Source organism: Microcaecilia unicolor, chromosome 3, assembly GCF_901765095.1.
Source record: "Microcaecilia unicolor chromosome 3, aMicUni1.1, whole genome shotgun sequence".
NCBI classification, from domain to species: Eukaryota; Metazoa; Chordata; class Amphibia; order Gymnophiona; family Siphonopidae; genus Microcaecilia; species Microcaecilia unicolor.
Window position 1 is genome coordinate 457,785,005 of NC_044033.1, and position 25,821 is coordinate 457,810,825.

At 43.8% G+C, this 25,821-nt stretch overlaps 1 protein-coding gene across 4 annotated transcripts in view; it reads right to left on the minus strand.

The window, feature by feature from the left end:
• Positions 1-25,821, minus strand: part of LOC115467196 (glutathione S-transferase 3-like) — an 87,256-nt gene that overhangs the window by 22,205 nt on the left and 39,230 nt on the right. The gene's annotated exons all lie outside the window — the stretch shown is intronic.

Consider the following 25,821-nt stretch of genomic DNA (forward strand, 5'->3'; position numbering starts at 1 on the left):
TGACTGGATAGAAGGATACATGTCCTCAAAATTAAACATCATCTGATGGAGCCCATGCGGATACGCTTACAAAACTTTCTAGAAGCCTTTAAAGGGACCACAGTGCACGTGCCTTGACTTCCTGCCTTGTGTGATTGCAGAAGGCCATCAATAAAGCGATAACACCTAGAAGAGGTGGGAGAGTATGTGAAGACTTGTATTCTGCTGGCACATGCTAAGGTAAGTAATTTTGTTTTCTCAAAGAACAAGCAGGATACAAGTCCTCACAGCTAGACTCCCTAACTTTAGGCTGCCTTCAACAGAAAAATAAGAAAAAATTGAAAAGGACTGCTGAAAAATGGGGGTAACAGAAGGTAGTGGTGCAAAAATACAGATACATTTTTAAAATGGCTGAAAGTCCTAACTAGGGCTGCCAAAGGAAGGGGAAGGGAGAAGATATCCATGTGTGCCAAGTACAGTTTTGCAAAAAATCCTCAGATGGGAGAAAGAAAAGCAGGTATATTTTGCCAGCTCTGCAAATGAAAAAAAGAGGAGGTCCCATACGACAACATGAGGCAGAAGTCAGACACACGTGAGGTGGAGCTTCTTAAAGGTTTTTACAAAGTTTTCTTATCACATCGGCTCAGTCACAGTACATCACCCAGTTGTGAAGACTTGCTAGCTTGCTTGTCCTCCAAGGAAACATCTCAAAGCAATAATTTTCTTGAACTAAGAACATAACATACTCTAATTGGATTCTTTAGAGGTTGCAATGCCTTTATTTGGAACAATGTAAGAATTAAAAAGAGGTAATACTGTACACATGCTTTTCAGTACACATAGGTCATTTCTTCAGGCATCAAAGTTGAAGAACAGACCTATCTGGCTCCAGTAGCTCATGTATACAACACTTCTTTGATATCCCAAACAGTTTTCATGCCTACCTTAGAGTAAATGTATCTGCACTTCACATCAACAGCCTGTGCTAGCTGCTTCTGTTCTACAGTGTGTATGGCTTTTTAATAAGTTTTTTGTTTGATGCCTTGGATGTTTTGGTTTTGTAATTAATACTTTATGAAGTTTTGATTCTAATTTATTGATTTTTTTAGCAATTGTTTGTTTTTAACTTGTATTTTATGATTATATTGATTAATATTGTATATTAGCACTTTACATTTGTAAACCATCTTGAGCCACTTTAGTTGGTATAAGTGGTAAATAAAATCTTATTTTATGTTATAGTTCCAATTAAGTGTATTCTATAATACACTTCATATTTCAGTGCCTAAATCTACATACATCAATTTACACCAACAAAACCTTGGTGTCAATCTCTGCTCATAGATATAGATGTACTAGGCCATATTCAATAACTAGGCATGTAAATTTTGGAACGCCCATGAAATGCCCATTTCCCCGCCCATAACCACACCCCACCCCTTTTGCCTGCATGTTTCAGAAGTTTGGCGCACATCATTACAGAATACGCTTAGCAAGTTGTGCACATAAATTCTAATCAGTGCCAATTAATGTTCATTATTGCTTGTTAAGTGCTGCTATCAGAGCTCATTAGCTTGTTAAGTTACGTGTATTGTTACAGAATCAGCACCGATTTCGGCACAGATCTCTAGGTGCACTATATAGAATCCAGGGGAATGGGGCAATTTTCACACTGCCAACATAACTGCAAAGGCCCAAGTGCTCTTTTACCTGTAGACTTTACTGTTGTGATCCTTATTCCCTAACATTGCCCTGGGAATGTAGGTTGTAGAACTACCCGCATAATTTTAACCCACAGGTGGAGGCGTATTTTCAAAGCACCTAGACTTACAAAGTTCCATAGTTGGAATTTTGTTAAGTCTAAGTGCTTTGAAAATGAGCCCCAAAGTGTAGTTAATTTTTAGACAGATGAATCATACAGGTAAAATGCTTTTTACTCACATACATCACTTCGAAAATTGTCCTGCATATATTATTGGAGTTGTAGTTTATGTTTAGGATGGCCTGGCATAAGGTACCATGAGATGAATTGCTGAATTTAACCAACAGATGTTTTTGTGTGGTAAGAATATATGGAATGCCTATTTTTTGGTGTGGATCAAAAAATACTCATATAATAAGCCAATGAACATGGTTTAAAGATGCTGAAAATTCAATGTGCAGACATGGTTTATTTCTGTGCAAAATTCCTTATTGTATGTGCATATGTCCCAACTAAACTTCTGAAAATGTTCCCTTTAAAGTTTCCAGAAAAAAACATTTTTAATTTACGTTTTTAATACCAATCCAGCAAAAGCTGAAATAAAAAGAAAAGAGAACATTAAACAAGAACAAAGAAAAGGAATTTACAAGTCCCTGCACATTCCACCTTAGTCCACTAGAAACAGATACCAAACAAGAAAGCTTGGGAGCCCTAGATAATACCAAGTAAGAGTAAAATGAGGTTACTTATTTATAGTAGGTTTTCTGAGGACAGCAGGACATAAATCTTCACTCATGGGTGACATCACCGACAGAGCCTGGCGTGGGAAGCACTACTCCAGCTACACTTTTTGGAAGCTTCTCAGCAGGTTCAATATGCATGCAAATCCTTTCCTGCCTGCAGAACCTTCTGGGTCCACTGCAGAACCTTCTGGGTACAAACAGAGAAATCCACCCACCTCCCCAAGGAATTGCATTGGGAAGATTTATGTTCTGCAGTTCTCAGAGAATACCTGCTACAGGTAAGTAGTTTTGTTTTCTCAGAGGACAAGCAGGACTAAAATCCTCACTCACAGGCCTCCCTAGCTACAAGGTACCTTCAATGCAAAATAGGGGAATAGGAGGGGGAAAGAAGAACTTGTGTTGCAACTGGCAGAGAGCTCTAATTTTAGGTGACAAAAGCCATATTTACCATTTTCTTTTTAAATAGATGGCAGCCTTGAACTGAAAGTAAAAGATCTAGGGCAGTGGTTCCCAAATCTGGTCCTGGAGGCAACCCAGCCAGTCAGGTTTTCAGGATATCCACAATGAAGAAGCTGGAAACTACAGGCCGGTAAGCCTCACTTTGGTTATTGGAAAAGTAATGGAAGCCATGCTGAAGGAAAGGATAGTGAATTTCCTGGAAGCCAATAAGTTGCAAGATCCGAGACAGCATGGTTTTACCAGAGAAAAATCGTGCCAAACGAATCTCATTGAATTCTTTGATTGGGTAACTGGAGAATTAAATCATCGACGTGCTATAGAAGTAATCTACTTAGATTTTAGCAAAGCTTTTGACACGGTTCCCCACAGGAGGCTCTTAAATAAACTCGATGGGCTGAAGGTAGGTCCCAAAGTGGTGAACTGGATTAGGAACTGGTTGACGGACAGACGACAGAGGGTGGTGGTAAATGGAGTTCGCTCGGAGGGAAAGGAGAGTAGTGGAGTGCCTCAGGGATCGGTGCTGGAGCCGATTCTGTTCAATATATTTGTGAGTGACATTGCCGTAGGGTTAGAAGGTAAAGTTTGCCTATTTGTGGATGATACTAAGATTTGCAACAGAGTGGACACCCGGGAGGGAGTGGAAAGCATGAAAAAGGATCTGAGAAAGCTAGAAGAATGGTCTAAGGTTTGGCAATTAAAATTCAATGCGAAGAAATGCAAAGTGATGCACTTAGGGAGTAGAAACCCAAGAAAGACGTATGTGTTAGGCGGTGAGAGTCTGATAGGTACTGAGGGGGAGAGGGATCTTGGTGTGATAGTATCCGAGGATCTGAAGGCAACAAAATAGTGTGACAAGGCAGTGGCTGCAGCGAGAAGGTTGCTAGGCTGTATAGAGAGAGGTGTGATCAGCAGAAGAAAGGAAGTGTTGATGCCCCTGTACAAGTCGTTGGTCAGGCCCCACCTGGAGTATTGTGTTCAGTTTTGGAGGCCGCACCTTGCGAAGGATGTTAAAAAAATGGAAGCGGTGCAAAGAAAAGCTACGAGAATGGTACGGGATTTGCGTTCCAAGACGTATGAGGAGAGACTTGCTGACCTGAACATGTATACCCTGGAGGAAAGGAGGAACAGGGGCGATATGATACAGACGTTCAAATATTTGAAAGGTATTAATCCGCAAACAAATCTTTTCTGGAGATGGGAAGGCGGTAGAACGAGAGGACATGAAATGAGGTTGAAGGGGGGCAGCCTCAGGAAAGATTCAGGAAGTATTTTTTCACGGAGAGGGTGGTGGATGCTTGGAATGCCCTCCTGTGGGAGGTGGTGGAGATGAAAATGGTAACGGAATTCAAACATGCGTGGGATATGCATAAAGGAATCCTGTGCAGAAGGAATGGATCCTCAGAAGCTTAGCCGAAATTGGGTGGCGGAGCAGGTGGGGGGAAGAGGGGTTGGTGGTTTTGAGGCGAGGATAGTGGAGGGCAGACTTATACGGTCTGTGCCAGAGCCGGTGATGGGAGGCAGGACTGGTGGTTGGGAGGCGGGAAGTACTGCTGTGCAGACTTGTACGGTCTGTGCCCTGAATAAGGCAGGTACAAATCAAGGTAAGGTTTACACATATGTTTATCTTATTGGGCAGACTGGATGGACCGTGCAGGTCTTTTTCTGCCATCATCTACTATGTTACTATGAGAGAGATTTGTATGCAGTAGAGGCAGTGCATGCAAATATCTCTCATGAATATTAATTGTGGCTATCCTGAAAACTTGACTGGTTGGGGTGACTCCAGGACCATTTATCTAGGGGGTGGAGGACTGCTGGCCATATCTACTGTTGCATTAGGAATCCTAATCTAGGCAATAAAGTGGTGTGAATGTATAGACAGAAGTCCATGTTTCAGCCCTGCAGCTCTCTTCTATGGAGACCAAGCTCAAGTGGGCTAATGACATAAATATATTTCTGATATTATGAGCTGTGACCCTCAAGAGTTAGCCCAGACTGGGCACAAGTGAAGGAAGTGGAATCTCCATTTGCCAATGGCAGCCTCCACTCTTGTTAGGGGCAAAACAAACAAAAAGCTGGATGGGTTTTTCTCCACTTCAGCACTGTGCACAATGTTCTGCAAGTACATTGTCCATGAAGACTACTACTACTACTACTATTTAGCATTTCTATAGCGCTACAAGGCATACGCAGCGCTGCACAAACATAGAAGAAAGACAGTCCCTGCTCAATGAAGAGCTGATAAGATGCTATGTGGAACTTAATAGTTAACAGTTCATTTGGTACTTTCTATATCACCTTTATGTATTACAAAGTGGTTTACAAATTATAAAAGATAAATGGAAATGGAACTCCATAGTCAAATAGGACAGAAGAGATTAGAGATAGCACATATAAAAGCAGTTAGAAATGCTAGAACATCACAGAGGCACATATAAATAATATAGTACAAATCTATGCTGTGCTGGAGAGCAGCTGACCTGTTTCTCATGGAGGGACATGAGTGTGATCGTATGTGATAATCTTAAGGTGGCCAAACAGGTAGAAAAGCTAGAAGATGCTTGGATGCATAGGAAGAGAGATGGCCAGCAGGAAAAAGGAGGTGATGATGCCCCTGTATAAGACACTGGGGAGATCTCATTTAGAATATTGCGCACAATTCTGAAGACCGCATCTTCAAAAAGATATAAACAGGATAGAGTCGATCCAGAGAGTGGCTACTAAAATGGTCAATGGTCTTGATCATAAAGCATATGGGGACAGACTTAAAGATCTAAATATACTCTGGAAGAAAGGTGGGAAAAGGGAGATATGATACAGGTGTTTAATAACTACGTGGCACAAACTCACAGAAGGCGAGTCTCTTTCAAGTGAGAGGAAGCTCTGGAATGAGGGGGCATAGGATGATGGTGAAAGGGGATAGATTCAGAAGTAACCTGAGGAAATACTTCTTCACAGAAAGGGTGGTGAATTAATGGAACAGTCTGCTAATGAAGGTGGTGGAGAAGAAAACTATCTAAATTCAAGAAAGCTTGGGACAATTACATAAGATCTCTAAAGGAGAGTAAGGGATAGTAGATGGTACAGATTGGCCTTTATCTACATTCATTTTTCTATGTTTCTATGAAAGTAAGACTAAACAGATGCATTTTTAAGGGCCAAGAAGAGGCAGTTTGTGTAGTGAATGGGAGAAGCTTTGGATGGCGTTTTTCGATGCCGTGTCTAGCTCTTGAAACAGCCTGATAGTGGCGAAACAGGGTTCTCCTGTTGGGCTTTATAGTTACCGTATGCTGTGGAAAATAATTCGGACCAGTGGCATCATGACTATCCAAGTTAAGTGATGAATTAATGTTTATTTCACCAGATGTATGGCGTTTAACAGGCCTCCACCATATAGTATTGTGGAAGGTGTATGTGCACGTATTTCATGAATGAGAAGAGTGGAGTTTTTTTTTTGTGAAGACTAGTGATTGAAGAGGAGTTCTCTAAAGCTTGAAAGGTTTTTCCTTTAAAGAGTTATATCCACGGTTTCTGAAGTCTTTTTTTTTTTCTCCACATATTTTCATGAATAGAAGTGACTTTACACCTCCAATACATGGTTTCATTGAGTAGAATTTTGCTGTGAGAATAGTTGATTTTAATTACCCCAATATTGATTGGATAAATATCACATCAAGAAGCGCTAGGGAGGTAAAATTCCTAGATGTAATAAATGACTGCTTCTTGGAGCAACTGGTCCAGGAACTGACAAGAGGAGAAGCAATTTTAGATCTAGTCCTTAGAGTGATGCAGGACTTAGTATGAGAAGTAATGGTGTTGGGTGTACTGGGAAACGGTGATCATAATATTATCAAATTTGACTTGTTAACTGGAGTGAAGTCACTAAGGAAATCTACTGTAGCAGCATTTAATTTTCAAAAGGGCAACTACAATAAGATTAGAAAAATGGTTTAAAAAAAAGGGCTAAAAAGGATCAGCCGCTAAGGTTAGAACTTTAAATAAGGCATGGGCAATATTGAAAAATACTATCTTGGAAACCCAGACCAGATGTATTCCACATATTAATAAAGCTGTGGAAAAAAGAGCAAATGACAGCCAGCATGGTTAAAAGGAGAAGTGAAAGAGGCAATTAAAGCCTAAAGAACATCTTTCAAAAAATAGAAAAAGGATCTCAATGAAGAAAACTAGAAGCAAACAAGCACTGGCAAGTTAGATGCAAAGCATTGATAAAGAAGGCTAAAAGAGAAGAGAATATAAAGAGAAACTTGCCACAGAGGCAAAAATTCATAGTAATAACTTTTAGGTATATCAGAAGAAAGCCTGTGAAGGAATCCATGGGACCACAAGATCACCAAGGAGCAAAAGAAGCACTCAGGGAGGTCAAAGACCATAGTAGAGAGACTAAATTAATTCTTTGCTTCAGTCTTTATTGAAGATGATGTAAGAGATCTACCTGTACCAGAAATAGTTTTCAAGGGTGACAATGCAGAGGAAGTGAAAGAAATCTGTGTGATCCTGGAAGATATGCTGAGCTAAATCATCAAATAATAAAAAAAATGATTAGCAAATTAGCTGGACCAGGTGATATATACCCAGAGTACTGAAAGAACATGAAATTGCTGTTCTGCTGTTAGTGATCTGTAACCTGTCATTAAAATCATCCACAGTACCTGAAGATTGGAAAGTGGCCATGTGACACCAATTTTTTTTAAAAGGTTTCCAGGGGTGATCAAGGAAATTACAGACCGGCAAGTATGACATCAGTGCTGGGTAAAATAGTGGAAACTATTATAAAGAATGAAATTATGGAACACATAGACAAACATGGTTTAATGGAGCACAGTCAACATGGATTCAGCCAAGCCAAGGGAAGTTATGCTTCGACAATTTGCTTCATTTCTTTGAATGCATGAATAAACATGTGGATAAAGATGGTTGATGTAGTATATCTAGATTTTGAGAAAGCCATAGGCGTAGTTTGACTGTTTCATTTGGGGGGGCAAAGAATGGGCGGAGCATATTAGCATATCATTTGCATATATACATATGCAAATGAATATGCTAATATGGAGGAAGGAAATGAAATTTACAGGCAAAATATCACAGATGCACATTTCAAAAAGCTGACACATTTCAATTAATAAATTATGAATAAAATAAACTTTATTTACCTTTGTTGTCTGATCATTTAGTTTTTCTATTCGCTTTGATCCCAGTGTCTTCTGTTTTATGCAGTGTCTTCTTTCCAGTAGGCTTCCCTCTGCTCCCCACCCTCCCAGTCCCATCCATCTCTTGCTCCTTCCCTCTGCTCCCCACCCCTCCCAGTCCCATCCATCTTCTGTTCCTTCCCTCTGCTCACCATCCCTCCGTCCCATCCATCTTCTGCTCCTTCCCTCTGCTGTGCCTGACCTCTCCCAATCCCATCTCCTGGTCCATCCCTCTGCTCCCCACCCCTCGCAGTCCCATCCATCTCTTGCTCCTTCCCTCTGCTCCCCACCCCTCCCAGTCCCAACCATCTCTTGCTCCTTCCCGCTGCTCCCCACCCCTCCCAGTCCCATCCATCTCCTGCTCCTTCCCTCTGCTCACCTCCTTTCCCAGTCCAATCCAATTCCTGGTCCTTCCCTCTGCTCCCCACCCACCCCTCCCAGTCCCATCCATCTCTTGCTCCTTCCCTCTGCTCACCATCCCTCCGTCCCATCCATCTCTTGCTCCTTCCCTCTGCTGTGCCTGACCTCTCCAAATCCCATCCATCTCCTGGTCCATCCCTCTGCTCCCCACCCCTCGCAGTCCCATCCATCTTCTGTTCCTTCCCTCTGCTCACCTCCTTTCCCAGTCCAATCCAATTCCTGGTCCTTCCCTCTGCTCCCCACCCACCCCTCCCAGTCCCATCCATCTCCTGCTCCTTCCCACTGCTTCCCACCCTCCCAGTCCCATCCATCTCCTGCTCCTTCCCTCTGCTTCCCACCCCTCCCAGTCCCATCCATCTCCTGCTCCTTCCCACTGCTTCCCACCCTCCCAGTCCCATCCATCTCCTGCTCCTTCCCTCTGCTTCCCACCCCTCCCAGTCCCATCCATCTCTTACTCCTTCCCTCTGCTCTCCACCCTCCCAGTCCCATTCATCTTCCCTCTGCTGCCCCCCCCCCCGCCCCCGCGAGGTCCAGGATCGTGACTCCGTTTACCCCCTCTCTCCCTCCCTCCCTCCGGCGCAGGCAGCAGTCTTCTTCAACCTTTCTGTGCTCCTGGCAGCGGTAGCGACGTATACACGCTGCCTTCGATCTGCCCCGGAAGCCTTCTCTTCAAGTTCCTGTTCCCACCTATGCGGGAACAGGAACTTGAAGAGAAGGCTTCGGGGCAGAGCTGAAGGCAGCGTGTACGTCGCTACCGCTGCCAGGAACAAGAAAGGCTTAGAGAAGATTAGTGCTGCCTGCGCCGGAGGGTAGGAAGAGAGGAGGTAGATAGACACGCTCGTCTCCGTCTGCTTCGCTGCTTCCCTGCCCTCTCTGTCTGCGTCCCGCCTTCCTCTGATGTCATTTCCTTTTGGGTGGGACGCAGACAGAGAGGGCAGGGAAGCAGCGAAGCGGACGGAGACGAGCGCGTGCCTGCTTGTTTTTTTTTTTTTTTTCCATTCTAGCACCAGTCCACGTCATCGTCGTTTGGGGGGGCATTGCCCCCCCTCGCCCCCCCCAGTCTACGCCTATGGAGAAAGTGTTTGACAAAGTCCTTCATAAGAGGAAATTAAAAAGCCATGGGATAGGAGGCAATGTTCTGTTGTGGATTAGGAATTGGTTGATAGCTAAAAAAAAGAGGATAGGGCTAAATGGCCATTTCTCTCAGTAGAAGAGGGTGAATAGTGGAGTTTTCCCAGGGATCTGTACTAGGACTGGTGCTATTTAACATATTTATAAATGATCTTTAAATGGGATTGATGATTGATGTGATGTGATATGCGCGGGGTACAAATGTAATACTACTACTACTACTTAACATTTCTAAAAGCGCTACTAGGGTTACGCAGCGCTGTACAGTTTAACAGAGAAGGACAGTCCCTGCTCAAGGAGCTTACAATCTAAAGGACAAATGTACAGGCAGTCAAATAGGGCAGTCAAATTGGGGCAGTCTAGATTTCCTGAATAGAGGTATAAAGGTTAGGTGCCGAAGGCTACATTGAAGAGGTGGGCTTTGAGCAAGGATTTGAAGATGGGCAGGGAGGGGGCTTGGCGAATGGGCTCAGGAAGTTTATTCCAAGCATAGAGTGAGGCGAGGCAGAAAGGGCGGAGCCTGGAGTTGGCGGTGGTGGAGAAGGGTACATAATACATTTACAGATAGCACAAAACTTTTCAAAGCTGGGTGCTGTGGGTGCTAGAGCACCCCCAATATTTTAACCCGCCGTTGGTTCCGCTTCCAACCCCAACCAGCCCAACCTGCCTGCCCTCTTCTCCCTCAACAGTCCTCCGTCCTCGCCTTCCTGCCGCCCAGAATTTAAAACTCATCTTACCTCGGTCCCGGCAGCAGTGAAAGGCGAGCAGGTTCGTCTTCAGCCTTCCCTTCTCCAGGGCTGCCAAGAGACAAAGTTGAGCCCGGGGCAAGGCCGCCCTGCCTCTGCCCCCCCCCCCCCCGCGCTCCAGTCCGCGGTCTCACCTGCCTGCCTCCTCGGCTCCGGGCCCCCTGCATTCAAAGCAGCAGTCACAGATCACCTCTCTTCTGGCCTTCCCTCCCTGTGTCCCGCCCTCGTCTGATGTAACTTCCGGTTTCCAAGAGGGCGGGACACAGGGAGGGAAGGCCCGAAGGGAGGCGATCTGTGACTGCCACTTCGAATGCGGGGGACCCGGAGCCGAGGAGGCGGGCAGGTGAGACCAGGGACTGCAGCGCCGGCAGCCTGACCCCGGCGCCGGGCCCCCCTTGGAGGAGAGAGAATTCGCTGGATATGAATGGAGGAGAGGGCAGGGGAGAGACGAGAATTCGCTGGATATGAATGGAGGAGAGGGCAGGGGAGAGAGGAGAATTGCTGGATATGAATGGAGGGGGGAGGGGGAGAGGGGGGGAATGCACCACTTGTAAAAAAAAATGTTCAGCACCCCCAATCATTTTGAAAAGTTGGCTCCTATGCAAAGCTGTTAAAACACATGCATGCTGAAAAACATCGCAGGTAGACTTTGTGAAACTGGAAAACTGGGTATTCAAATGGCATATGAAAGTTAATGTGGACAAATGCAAAGTAATGCACATTGGGGAAAAAATAATCCAAACCAGTTACCTGATGTAAGGTTCCACCTTAGGAATCGACACCCAAGAAAAAGATCTAGGGGACAGATGCACTAAACTTAACGAGCCAGCAACGTGGTTTTTAAACCAATTCTAGCCAGTCTAGTGAGCAAGTAGTAAAACAAGACATGCACAAAAGGGTTCTCCGAGCCATTTTCCTATCACGGTAGCAGCTAACGAAATTGAAAGGCAAATGATCTGCAGGTTATTATAATGAGCTAATTAGTATTATAATGCGCATGCAAGGCAGCTGCAAAGCCATTTTCCGACCCCATGCACCGTGGAAAACCTAACGGGAGGTCTGCACCTCTCATTGGGGCTGCGCGGGACCCAAGCAGAGGAGGACGCCCATCGTAAAAATCGGAAGAAAAAAAACGTCCAAGTGCTCATCATGGATGTCCTTTCAAGTGCCTAACTCTTGGACGTCCTTCACTCAAAAAAAAAAAAAAAAAAAGGACGTCCCTGACGAGCACTTGGATGTTTTTCCCTTCAGATTTTGTGATGGGCGTCCTTCTCTTGGACATGTTTTTCTTACGTGCCCGAAATGACCACCGCTGAAAATCGGGGATCGGGACGTGCGAGGACGCCCAAATCAAAACTATTTGGACGTTCATTTCGATTATGCCCCTCCAGGTTTCTCTCAGCCAATCACAGCGCGTTTAGCTGACACCAGTGACAGCTAAACACGCTGTGATTGGCTGAGAGAGACCTGGAGGGGCATAATCAAAAGGGACGTCCTCGCACGTCCCGATCCCCGATTCTCTCTGGCGTGGTCATTTCGGGCACGTAAGAAAAACACGTCCAAGAGGACGCTCATCACAAAATCTGAAGAAGAAAAAAAATGTCCAAGTGCTTGTCAGGGACGTCCCTTTTTTTTTTTTTGAGTGAAGGACGTGTATGAAGCCATCTTTGTCATGCGCAGAGCAGCCAGCATAACGCTTGTCTGCTCTGCGCATGCTCAGCTGGCCGACTGGCTTCCCCTCCTTAGGAAGGAAATTGCATGCAAATGAGCTAACAGCGAGCAGCTCATTTGCATGCGATTTCCTTCATGCATGCCCCTTTTTTTTAGCGATTCGCTAAGGGATCGGCTCTTTCCGTGGAGTTAGTGCATCTGGCTCTAGGTCTCATCATGGAAAATATGCTGAAATCTTCTGCCCAGTGTGTGGCAGCAAACAAAACGCAAACAGAATGCTAGGAATCCAAGGACATGGATTACTGAGACCAAGTCAGCATGGCTTTTGTGTGGGGAAATCTTGCCTGACCAATTTACTTCAATTCTTTGAAGGAGTAAACAAACATGTGGACAAAGGGGAGCCGGTTGATATTGTGTATCTGGATTTTCAAAAGGCGTTTGACAAGGTACCTCATGAAAGGCTACAGAGGAAATTGGAGGGTCATGGGATAGGAGGAAATGTCCTATTGTGGATTAAAAACTGGTTGAAGGATAGGAAACAGAGAGTGGGGTTAAATGGGCAGTATTCACAATGGAGAAGGGTAGTTAGTGGGGTTCCTCAGGGGTCTGTGCTAGGACTGCTGCTTTTTAATATAGTTCAATCATTTTTATTGATGTTCAACTTTCCAAACAATCATAACATTTCCGTTTTATCTTCCATTAAGTTATCACTGTGTTATACATAAACAGAACTCCCACAACTGGAACATCTTATTCTTTTTCCCCCTTTTTCCCCCCCTCCCCTCCCTTGCCCCCCCCCTCCCTCCCCCCTCCTCTCCCTCCCCTCCCCTCTCCCCATTATTTCCAGTTCAAGGTTGCCACAGGCCTGATTGTCACTGTTAATATCTATAAATGTTCAAATGTTCAACAGGCGGCTTCTTGCCGCCGGGGACAAAGTCATCCAAAACGGAGCCCACCGTGTTTTAAATTTCTGTCCTGCTGATGATGATATATCTCCCACTCCAACTCTCTCCAGGCGCAATAGTGTGATCATTTGTGTTCGCCATTGTTGGACATTTGGTTCCTCTGCAGATAGCCACTTTATGAGGATAACCTTTTTTGCCATAACAGTAGTCCGCACAGCAAAGTCTCTCAAACCTTTTGGTGTTGGTTTTCCCAAAGCCGGTCGGCCAAACAACAGTTCGGCGTCCAGTTTCCAACTTGTCGCCCACCATCTGCTCACTTGTTGTGTAACTTGTGTCCAAAAACGTTGGATATGTGGGCATGTCCAAAACATGTGTCCTAAAGTTGCACCTTCCCCCCCGCACTTAGGGCAGGCGCCATCTGGCGATATTCCCATATGGAAAGCTCTTCTGGGCGGGATATACCAGCGCAGTACCACTTTATATTGTAATTCCCAGTGCGACTGGGCCCACATTGACCTTCTCATGCTTAAAATGTGCGTTCTGTATATTTCTTCAGGCAGTGTTAGACCCAAGTCCATATTCCATGCTTGGGCTATAACATTATATTGTATTTCTGATGCTGTATCTCTGATGTGCCTGTGGTGGAAGGATAGTGGCACCTTCTGTTGTGCAGAGAGTGAAAAGGCATCTGCTAACTCTTCTTGGACGTCCTCCGTTAAATTCTCCCATTCCAAACTTTTCACATAGTGCCGCAGTTGGTAATAATGAAATATGTCTGTGTCCGGCAAGGAGAATTCCTTCTGCAATTCTGGAAATGGTTTAAGCTTCCCTTCTACAGTCAGTACATGATACAGATAAGTGATCCCTTTAGTTTTCCACACTACAAATCTAGGATACAGGTTTCCTGGTGGAAATGAAGGGTTCCCACAAAGCGCCAGAAAAGGTGTGACTGTGTGTTTAAACTGATGCAACCTGCACACCCAGCGCCACACTGCTCGCGCGGTGGGCATAATTCCTGTCATTTCAAGAACCTCTGGGTGAACTCCTGTTCCTGAATGTAACATATGACTAAAATGAGTGTCCCCCATCAGTTTTAACTCCATCGTTGTTGCTGTGTAGTGCTGCATGTCTCTGTACCAATCTGTAATATGTCTCATCCCTCCTGCTACCGTTATGTGCCTCAAACTAATTAAACCCAGACCCCCGTATTCTGCCGGAGTCTGTAATATAGCTATAGGGGCTCTTGGTTTTTTGCCCTTCCATAAAAAAGCTTGTGTAATTCGATTCAACTTTTTTTCATCTTTGCTTTTTAAATATAATGGTAAGACCTGAAAAGTATATAACCATCTAGGTATAATGATCATATTAAATAGCGCTATCCGGCCTAATAATGATATTGGATATGTAGACCAGGTGTGTAATGCTGCTCTTGTGTCTGTCATTAATTTTGTTACATTAACTTCATACAGCTTGGAAAGATCTCTTGGTATTCTGACTCCTAAATACTTAAGAGAGTCCCCCTCCCATGTTAGGGGGAATTGGTTTTTCCAAGATGTTTTATTTTCTCCCATTATATCGAGCACCTGTGTTTTCTGAACATTAAGGGTAAAACCTGATAGCACCCCAAAATCTTCTATTATAGAAAATAAATTCGGCATGGAGCTTCTAGGATTTTGCATTACCACCAGAAGGTCGTCCGCAAATGCCAGCACCTTTACCAGCTCTCCACCCACTTCTATCCCTTCCACCTCTCTTCCCCTCTGGATAGTCTGGATAATAGGCTCTATTGTTAGTATAAAAAGTAATGGGGAGAGAGGGCACCCCTGTCTGGTACCTCTGCTCACTGGAAACACTTCTGTATTCACTCCATTGATACTTATTAATGCTTTGGGATCTGTATACAGTGTCTTGATCGCCTGTAGGAACCAACCTCGGAATCCCATGTGGCCCAACACCCCAAACATATATTGCCAATTTACTTTATCAAAAGCCTTTTCGGCATCTAAGCTAACCGCCATAGCTGGTGTTTCCCGCTGTTGGCAGTGCGCTATGGCTAGTAACAATTTTCTCATATTTTTAACTATTTGTCTATTTTGTACAAATCCCACCTGTTCCTGGCCGATCAACTCAGGCAATATACCGGCCAGTCTGTCTGCCAGTATTCTTGCCAGTATCTTTACTTCTACATTCAGCAGGGAAATCGGTCTGAATGAGTCTGCCTTGTCAGCTATTTTCCCGGGTTTTAACAGCAAGATTATTTGTGCCTCATTGGCATGATCTGGGAATGTACCCTGCTCCACCACTTGATCATAGTACGCCGTTAAGGGCCCTGTGATCTGCATCTGTAATAATTTATAGAATTCCCCAGTAAGTCCGTCGGGGCCAGGCGCTTTAAAGTGTTTTAACGTTTTTAATACCTTTTGTAGTTCCTTCCCGGATATAGGTTCATTTAATTGGGCTATCCCCTGCTGTCCCACTTGTGGTAACCCCAACGCTGTCAGATGTTCTTCTAGTTGTTGTTGATCTAGCTGGCCTGGGGATGTGTATAACTTTGAAAAATGTGTTCTCAATATCTCTGCTATTTTTTCTGAATTGTTCTGAGCTTTTCCTTGTTGATCCCTTATGGTTGTGATAACTCGAGAGGGCCCCCATGTTTTTGTTATGCGAGCCAGCATCGGTCCTACCCTATCTCCATATCTTTGGAATTTGTATTTTTGATAGTGTAAGGTTCTTGTAGCCCTCTCATGCAACAGTGCATTAAGAGTTACCTGTGCTGCATGATGTGCCTCCTTATTGTTTCTTGTAGGGTCCCTGACCAAGCGTTTTTTTGCTATGCTTAGCTCCTTTTCTAACTGTACTATAGCTCTAGCAATTTTCTTATTTCGGGCGCTCACATAAGCAATTACCGCTCCCCTAAGCACTGCTTTTGCTGTGGACCAATATAATATCGGGTTTTCTGAATGCTGCTGGTTAAAGGTTTCAAATTCTTCCCATTTCTGATGGAGATATCCAACAAACTCCTTCTGTTTATACAAGTATGTCGGAAATCTCCATCCCCTTGCCCCTTGATAATACGGTGGTGCTTCCAGGTCTATCCAAACCATCGCGTGATCAGAAATTTCTTCCGGGCCTATGCTAGCCTCCAGCACCCACGGGAATAGCCCTTGATCTACTAGTATGTAATCTATTCTTGAGTATGTGCCATGTGCCCTTGAGAGATGCGTGTAATCTCGCTCCCCGGGGTGCAGTGCCCTCCAAGCATCCACCAGATTTAATTGGTGGTTAAGATCTGAAAGAGCTCTAGATCTAGGGCCCCCTCGGTGTGCCCCCTTTGGAGAGGAACAGTCCATCTGTGGGTCTCCCACCAGATTAAAATCTCCCATTATTATTAGTTTTAGGGTTTGGTGTGGTATACATTTGCGAATTATTTCTTTAAAAAAGGCTTTATCATAATTATTCGGTGCATATAGTGCTAATAACAAAATTTCCCTGTTTTGTAACCACAAATGTATTAGCACATACCGACCCTGGGGGTCTGCACTAATCAGCTCTGACCTGGCCTGTAACCCTTTTCTAAGCAAGATTGCCACTCCTCCTTTCCTGCCTTCCTGTGTTGCTGCATGTACTTCCCCCACCCAACTCCTTTTTAGTTTCTTATGTTCTTCTATGGTTAACCGTGTTTCCTGGAGGCACGCAATATCTGCTTTATGCCTTTTTAATGATGTTAATATTTTTGCCCTTTTTATTGGTGATGTAATTCCTCCCACATTCCAGGTGATAATCCGGGTTCCTTTACCCATAACCTCCTATAGGTCTATTCCTATTCTGTGTGTTTTTGTGTTCCTTGCCATCAGGCGCCCAGCCTCGCCCGATAGCCTCTCTTTTTCCCCTCTGCCCCTTTAGCAGTTGTCGCCTTTTCCTATAATAGGTCTTACTAATGCTACATATTATGTTCGCCTTCAACAACCTTGTACCATACTTTATGTCATCTATACCCCTCTCCCCTACCCTCTGTTTGTCCCCCCTCCCCTTCATTCCCTCCCTCCCTTCTTCTGCTACCCTTTGTGACCCCCCATATATCCCCATCTCTTCCCTATACAAGAAGAAGAAGTCTTGTGTGATGTTGGCAACCCCTCCCCCCAGCCCGACCTTTCCTTATGCATTTTAACCTGCCCCTTATGGTCTTTCCACTCCAACCGAGTTTACATTTTTTAAATTTCCTTTCCCTTCTACCATTCCTCTGCTAAGTCATTCCTTTCTCGCCCTGTGGAAAACATTGTTAACTTCTCTTAACTTTTTAAACATTCTGTATAACATCCATATAACTGAAAGTTTTAAAGTCCTTTCTACATTGCAGTCTCTACCCTGGCATAGCATTTTCTCACCGTGCCATTGAAAAAAAATGGAATCTCTCCCTGATCTGCATCCATCCTGTTTTTCAAGTCTGGTCCTTCATGCTCCTCTCCATAGTTGTCATGAACTTCTTTGCTGCTTCTGGCGTTTCAAATGTTTTCCAGGTTCCTTTATATTGTATCTTTAGTAGTGCAGGATAGATAAGCATGAATCTATTGTTAGTCTCAAAAAGCTCTTTACATAAAGGAGTAAACTGCTTCCTCTTTTCCTGAAGCGCTGGCGAGTAGTCCTGGAAGACCCTTACCGGGCTTCCCTCATATTGCAATGTTTCTCGTTTCTGCCTGGCTCCTCTCATAATCTCCATTTTATGAATAAAATTATGGATTTTTGCTATTACTACGCGTGGCCGCATCATTCCTTCTTGTTTGCGGCCCATCCTGTGGGCCCGCTCCAAACACAGTGGGCCTACGCTGTCTGAGAGGGCGAATTCCGTTTTCAGCCATCTTTCCAGAATGGTAGGCAGCAGTGAGTCAGTGATTGTTTCTGGAATCCCTACTATGCGGATGTTCGATCTCCTTGACCTGTTTTCCAGGTCGTCTATTTTGTAGTCCTGCAGGCGGACTTGTTTCTGCAGCTCCTCCATTGTTTTCTGTCTCTCCGCCGCTCCGTCTTCACTATCAGACATCCGTTTCTCCAATTCGCCGGTTCGGCGTACTGTATCTGCCAATCGTTCCTCGAGCCCCGCGATTTGGTCCGATAGCTGTTTTAGTTGGGGTTCCAGAGCCCCTTTTACCGCCTCTGTGATTTGCTGGAGCTGCAAGGTGGTAAATGGCGGCTGTGTTTGTTGTCCTGATCCCGGGCTACGCGCCATCTTGGATTCGCCCGCTGCTTGCGTTTTGTCAACGTCTTTTTTCCCCGCTTTTCCGGGCATCTCGACGTTTCCCCTGATAACGAAGGGGTCCATACACTGGACTCGCTGTGATTTCTTGGTCTGGGTGTTCCGGTTTGTGTTTCAAGATGATTTCGGGCGCTTAGGTTCGGGGCTGCCTCGGAGAGGAACTAAAACACGTCCGTTCCTCTCAATGCATCACGGGACCTCGCTGCTTTTTAATATATTTATAAATGATTTAGAGATGGGAGTAACTAGCGAGGTAATTAAATTTGCTGATGACACAAAGTTATTCAAAGTCGTTAACTTGCGACAGGATTGTGAAAAATGACAAGAGGACCTTACGAGACTGGGAGACTGGGCGACTAAATGGCAGATGACGTTTAATGTGAGCAAGTGCAAGGTGATGCATGTGAGTAAAAAAAAACTAAATTATAGCTACGTCATGCAAGGTTCTACGTTAGGAGTTACGGACCAAGAAAGGGATCTGGATGTCGTCGTCGATAATACACTGCGGCTAGGAAAGTGAATAGGATGTTGGGTATTATTAGGAAAGGTATGGAAAACAGGTGTGAGGATGTTATAATGCCGTTGTATCGCTCCATGGTGCGACCGCACCTTGAGTATTGTGTTCAATTCTGGTCGACGCATCTCAAGAAAGATATAGTAGAATTGGAAAAGGTGCAGCGAAGGGCAACTAAAATGATAGCAGGGATCGGACGACTTCCCTATGAAGAAAGACTAAGGAGGCTAGGGCTTTTCAGCTTAGAGAAGAGACAGCTGAGGGGAGACATGATAGAGGTATATAAAATAATGAGTGGAATGGAACAGGTGAATGTGAAGCGTCTGTTCACGCTTTCCAAAAATACTAGGACTAGGGGGCATGCGATGAAACTACAGTGTAGTAAATTTAAAACAAATCGGAGAAAATATTTCTTCACCCAACGCATAATTAAACTCTGGAATTCGTTGCCAGAGAACATTGTGAAGGCGGTTAGCTTAGTAGAGTTTAAAACAGGGTTAGACGGTTTCCTAAAGGACAAGTCCATAAACCGCTACTAAATGGACTTGGGAAAAATCCACAATTCCAGGAATAACATGTATAGAATGTTTGTACGTTTGGGAAGCTTGCCAGGTGCCCTTGGCCTGGATTGGCTGCTGTCGTGGACAGGATGCTGGGCTCGATGGACCCTTGGTCTTTCCCAGTGTGGCATTACTTATGTACTTATTAGGAAATGGGATAACAGATAAGACAAAGAATGCCATAATGCCTCTTTATCACTCCATGGTGTGACCTCACCTTGAGTATTGTGTGCAATTCTGGTCGTCTTACCTCAAACAAGATATAGCAGAATTACAAAAGGTTCAAAGAAGGGTGACTAAAATGATTAAGGGGATAGAACTCACAAACAAGGAAAGGCTTAAGAGGTTAGGGATCTTCTTCAGCTTAGGAAAAAAGATGGCTGAAGGAGGAAATGATAGAGTTCTACAAAATCCTGAGTGGTGTAGAATGGGTAAACCTGAATCGGTTGTTTATTCTTTTGAAAAATAATAAGAGTAGGGGCGATTCAATAATGCCACATGGTAATAAATGGTAATACTTTTAAAATGAATAGAAGGAAATATTTTTTCACTCAATGAATAGTTAAGCGGTAACTGTCTGATAAGATTACGGTGGAATTGATTAACAAATGTTCTGTGTTCAGAGCTGAAGGGCCAAGAGCAGGACCACAGAAGACAAACACAAATAGGAATGGAGGTGTGGTAAACCCTTACCAATTTTCAGAGGACTGTGTTCATCAGGAGTTAGCTAAATTAACAGTGGACAAAGCAATGAGGCCAGATGGCATAAATCCAAAAGGTACTGAAGGAACTTAGGGATGTTCTGGTGACTCTACTGGCTGACCTGTTCAATACTTCTCTAGAGTTGGGCATGGCCTGTCTCCACAAAAGTGGGAGGAGGTTGGGAACCACAGGCCAGTAAGTCTGACTTCTGTGGTAAGTAAATTAATGGAAGTCCAAAAACATCAAAGTAGCAAAGTCAAACAGCCTTCCAAAATAAATCCATGAGGAGACTCCAAAGGTAAACACAAAAATCACCCTTTATTCGAACATCAAGTTAAATCAGGACTCATTACCGAGTCATGTTTCAGCATGAAATGCCTGCCTCAGGGTCAAAGCTTTTTGGTCACTCCTCTGTAAAATTATTGCTGGTAATGGATTGAAAATGCTAGCAGGTATTACAGCAAGAAGGAGCAATATATATATACTAGACTTTGAGCCCGTAAAAACGGGCTATTATAGGAAGGGGGGGTTGAAAGGCCCGCCCCCACCGCCGAGTTCGCCGCTGCCCCTCCCCCTCCGAGTTCGCGCCCCCCCACCGAGCCGTCACCACCCACCTTCCACCCGGCCGGGCCCTCGCTCCGCTACTGAAACAGCGAGGGTCCGGGAACGCAGCACTGAGCTCTGCTGAGCTGCCAACGTCGGCCTTCGTTCTTCTTCTCTGCCTGTCCCGCCCTCGTGTGACATAACGTCATCGAGGGCGGGACAGAGGCAGAGAAGAAGAAGGAAGGGCGATGTCGGCAGCTCAGCAGAGCTCAGTGCTGCGTTCCCGGACCCTCGCTGTTTCAATAGTGGAGCGAGGGCCCGACTGGGTAGAAGGTGGGTGGCGGCGGCGACTCGGGTGGTGGGAGCGTTAGACGGCGGTGTCCCTCCCTCAGCAATGCGCAGTACAGACCCTCTGTGTTCCGCCCCCCCGTCATCACGTATTGACGTGGGGGCGGGGCAGAGAAGGTCTGTACTGCGCATTTGCGAGTGAGTACGGTCACTCGCCGTTTATATGTTTGATATATATATATATATATATGTATATATATATATATATATATATATATATATACACACACACACACATATCTTTTTGGTCACTCCTCTGTAAAATTATTGCTGGTAATACATTGAAAATACTAGCAGGTAGTTCCAAACTAATGCAATGCCCGACAGAGGTTGTGTTTTGCCCAAAAAGGGGCTGCGTCAGGGGTTATGTGGTGTATATACTGATCTTCACCACCAGAAATTAATGCTCTTATGGCTAAGGCTTCATAGTAGGCAGAAAAAAACCCAGCATAGTGACTACACACAGTGATCAGTATGCTCTCCAGGAGATGGCAGCATTCTCACAGACACCTGTCAATTTCACTGGTCATAATATGAAAAGAAAGAATATTTTTGGACACTATCCCTGTGGTAATTCTTCTACTTACAGAGGGCCAAATTCTATAAATGGTGGAATGTCCTCCCAGTGGAGGTGGCGGTGATAAACTGTATCTGACTTCAAGAAAGCTCGGGACAGGTACATAAGATCTCTAAAGGAAAGGAAGAGATAGTAGATGGAATAGATGGACAGACTGAATAGGCCATATGGTCTTTATCTGCCTTCATTTTTCTATGTTTCCTTTAAGATGTTCAGAGTTACTTTGCACGCACCTAGGCAGACTGACAGCCAATGAACACATTCGACTCCTTTTGTATAGTTTTTTTCCAACTTCCATTATGGTAGCAAAAATAGTCAAATGTGCTCATTTTTTTAAAACAAAGCTTCCCTTGTCCACTGTACTAAATGCTGGCAGCAAAACACTAAGGGCTTTGTTTACTAAGCCATGCTGTAGGCGCACAAACCTTTTAGCATGAGCTAATACTAGAGACACCCATAAGAATAAAAGTTTGTGCCTACAACATGGCTTAGTAAACAGGGCCCTAGGTTTTTCAGTTTGATATACCACCTCGTTTGAAGCACAAATCAAGGAGGTTTACATATAACTATACAGGTACACTGAATCGGCCCATCCAGTGTGTCCAATTGATGTCCTCCCTCTGGTTTTCTGCCACGTTAGATATATGAATATATAAATTCCCACCAAGAGCAGCTTTCTTCCTTCTTTCTCCCGTGGTTTTCCTTCTTTCTACCTCTGTACTCTACATCTATCCCAGGAACGTCCAAGACTTGTCAGCGAGTCTCTACCATCATCTACCGGTAAACCATTTCAGGTCTTGTCTTCTTCCGTTTTGATTCTTAAAAGACTTAAATTTAACATTTGATAAAATGCCAATCCTAAGAATGTTCACTGCTTATACACCACCTGCAATTATCCTTAAAACAGCTACAATGCAGCCCTGTTCTAGAGGAACAATGCTTGCAATTCATTCCATGCCCATACAATAAGGCTACCAATACTGCTAGTCAATGCCAAAACTGAAATGTACATTTTTGTTAACATTTTCTGCTGGGAATTGGATTATGAAGACTCATTTTGGATAGACCAATCAGCAGATTTCAGATAATAATAACCTTGGGACACTACCAATCTAGTTGGATTTGATCTTGCAACTTAGCGGTGAAAGAATCTGCAATGTGGCATTTGTACTGAAATATCCAAGCTCACTCTGTTAACTTTTGAAGTTATGCAGAATTTATGAAATAGAAGCTTAAATGAAATGTATATTAAAATCCAAATTGTCACATGACCCTAGAATTGGAATGCTCCCAAACAGATAATAAAGCAGTGGGTGTTAAAGACCTTAGCCGAGACCTTAAAAAATGCTTCAGTGAGAAATAGTGAGTGTTTTAAAATGCTGCATAACGATATACTTAGCTAAACCTGATATTATCCATAGCAATCTCTAGGAGATATGGTCCCACACTGACTAACAAAGAGAAACCCTAGCTGGCACAAAGCCCCACAGTGATAACTTGGCATGGAATCTGGTCTACAACTTGATTTAGAAAATTGGAAACAAAAATTAGCATTTTAGAGGCATCCTGGAGAGCCAAAATCATGAAGATGTTCCTGCTATCATGCAGCAACTAGTGCCCAATATATCCCAGAATGTATCCTGTGGGGATGGGCATCGCTCCTTCCTCTTGTTAAGGTATGACTTGGGTAGGCTGGAGGGATGCCAATAGACACCAGGGATTTGAATTTAAGTTAGGGGTAGGAGGGAGACACTAAACTATCAGGGGCTGTTTTGTTCTCTCAATTTCAGGGGCAAAGGGAAGGAGGGAGGCCATTAGACGCAAGGGACCATTGCAGAAAGATATCTGTGGCAGCTGGGGGGAAAGGGGGTGCCAGTAGACACCCACTCTTCTCAACTAACTGTTCTACGCTGCTCTGGACTTCGTGAACAATTTCCCATGTTGTGCATCAAAAAACATATCTTCCACTGCTTTGCCTCAGAATTGGTAATGATCGCATTACCACTTATTTTAATGCAGTGCATGTCATGGTTTTCATGAAAGTAAACACACTCAGTTCCTTTTTTTGCAATATTTAGCTAGTAACTTTCACGTTAATCACAAGGTTTGGTTTGCAGTAGCTTTCTGCATCAGTCCCCCAGTACCACCATGCCAAACTTGCTTAAAGAAATTCAAAACTTTTGAAAAGTCTCAGGATTTGGTTAATATGGGGAAAACTGAAATCTTCAATGTTAATTTGGTTAGAGCCTTACTTGAGAGGTTGAAGACCTCCTTTCCCTTTAAAATTGATCCATAACAGCATAAAGAACCTGAGGGTCTACTTAACAGCAGTGCCAGTCACCTTATTTGATGCTAATTACCCCTCTGTCCATGACGGGATACTTCATTTGGAACAATAAAAGGCCAAGATTCTCTTAACAAATACTATTTACAGACAGAAAAAGGGAAGAACTGGGAATTCTGAATTTACTACATTATAGAGTAACCCAAGCTAAAGCAGTTGCTGAATGGTTTCAGAACCAAGACCATAAAACCATTGATAAAGGGAAAGGGAATAGGATTTGATATACCTTTTTGTGGCTACAATCAGAACAGTACACTGTGCCATCTACTAAGCTTAGCTACCTAATGTGACTTCCTAGAAAGCATAGTATCTCTCCCAGGACCCTTTCTACCTTGTGGGTTTGGGACAGCATGAGCAAAGAAGCAGATTTTCAACTGTCTAAACATATATCAATTATGAAAAATCCTCTTTCAAGCCAAGACTGTGCCTGTTTATACACAATGGGAGGGTCTGGAATTGGTATATCAGGGTCAAATGTTTTAGAACACCTCATGGCTAGATTTTAATACTTTCTTCTTGTATATTTCAAATCTCACCTCCTTGTATGCTTACATGCAATTCTCACACTTTCTAAACAGCAAGGAAATTAGAAGGAGAACAACTAGGGATAATATTTATGTGAACACTAAAGGGTTAAAAGATGTCCCTTATAAATACCTTACACACCTGGGCTCTGTAGAAATTGCCCAGAAAGTGTTCACTCGATTAGAAGGAATGGGACAAAATGGAATCGGCATTAACCAAAGCCTCAGTGGCAGCTAACATTCAGGAGAACAATGTAAAGGTAATGCATAGCTGGACCTCTACTCTTACATGAGAGCAGTAGCTTAGCCACTACTTCTCTCATGTAACATCACAATATTGGCGGGAATATAGAGGAGGAGGATCCATGGGTCACATCTGGTGGACTTCTCCAAAGGCAAGAGCCTACTAGAAGTCTGTCTGTTATAGAATTCAGATATAGACTGGGTTAGAGGTTCCCTGGAACATTTTCTACTCAGTAGACCCCAGACTTGACTATTGTTCAGGATACTTTGATTTGACATTGTTTAAATGCCTCCAGGCTAACCTTGGCATGTTCTTGGAAGAAGATGAAGTTTTTTTTCTCTCCACAAATGGGTAACCAAGTTGTGCTATATATACACTATGGAAAAACTGAAGGCACAGAATAAGACCACTAAGAAATAGGAAAAGATTGGAGCTCTTTTACTACTGCATGAATCTGATGTTCTGTTCGGTTGGGGCCAGGATTAGTTCCTGTACTGGTTGAGTGTATGTGTCCCTCCATCCACCGTGTAGAAACAAAGTCAATTGTACTGCTAAAATGTAAGTGGGGTTTTTCTTTCATTTTCATTGTTTTCTACTTGTCTATGAGGACTGAGGGAAGGGGATCTTTAAATTGGGGTAAGAACTGTGCGAGTCAGTGACCTTGTCTTTTTATTCTCATTTCATGCCTTATGTAGACAAGGGAGAGGGGAATTTTAACATGTTTACTGGTTGTATGATCTATCTATAATGCTGTGAATTATTGTTACTATTTGATATTTATGCTTTGTAGATGGTTAAACTTTTAAAAAGGAACATGTACAGTGGTGGAAATAAGTATTTGATCCCTTGCTGATTTTGTAAGTTTGCCCACTGACAAAGACATGAGCAGCCCATAATTGAAGGGTAGGTTATTGGTAACAGTGAGAGATAGCACATCACAAATTAAATCCGGAAAATCACATTGTGGAAAGTATATGAATTTATTTGCATTCTGCAGAGGGAAATAAGTATTTGATCCCCCACCAACCAGTAAGAGATCTGGCCCCTACAGACCAGGTAGATGCTCCAAATCAACTCGTTACCTGCATGACAGACAGCTGTCGGCAATGGTCACCTGTATGAAAGACACCTGTCCACAGACTCAGTGAATCAGTCAGACTCTAACCTCTACAAAATGGCCAAGAGCAAGGAGCTGTCTAAGGATGTCAGGGACAAGATCATACACCTGCACAAGGCTGGAATGGGCTACAA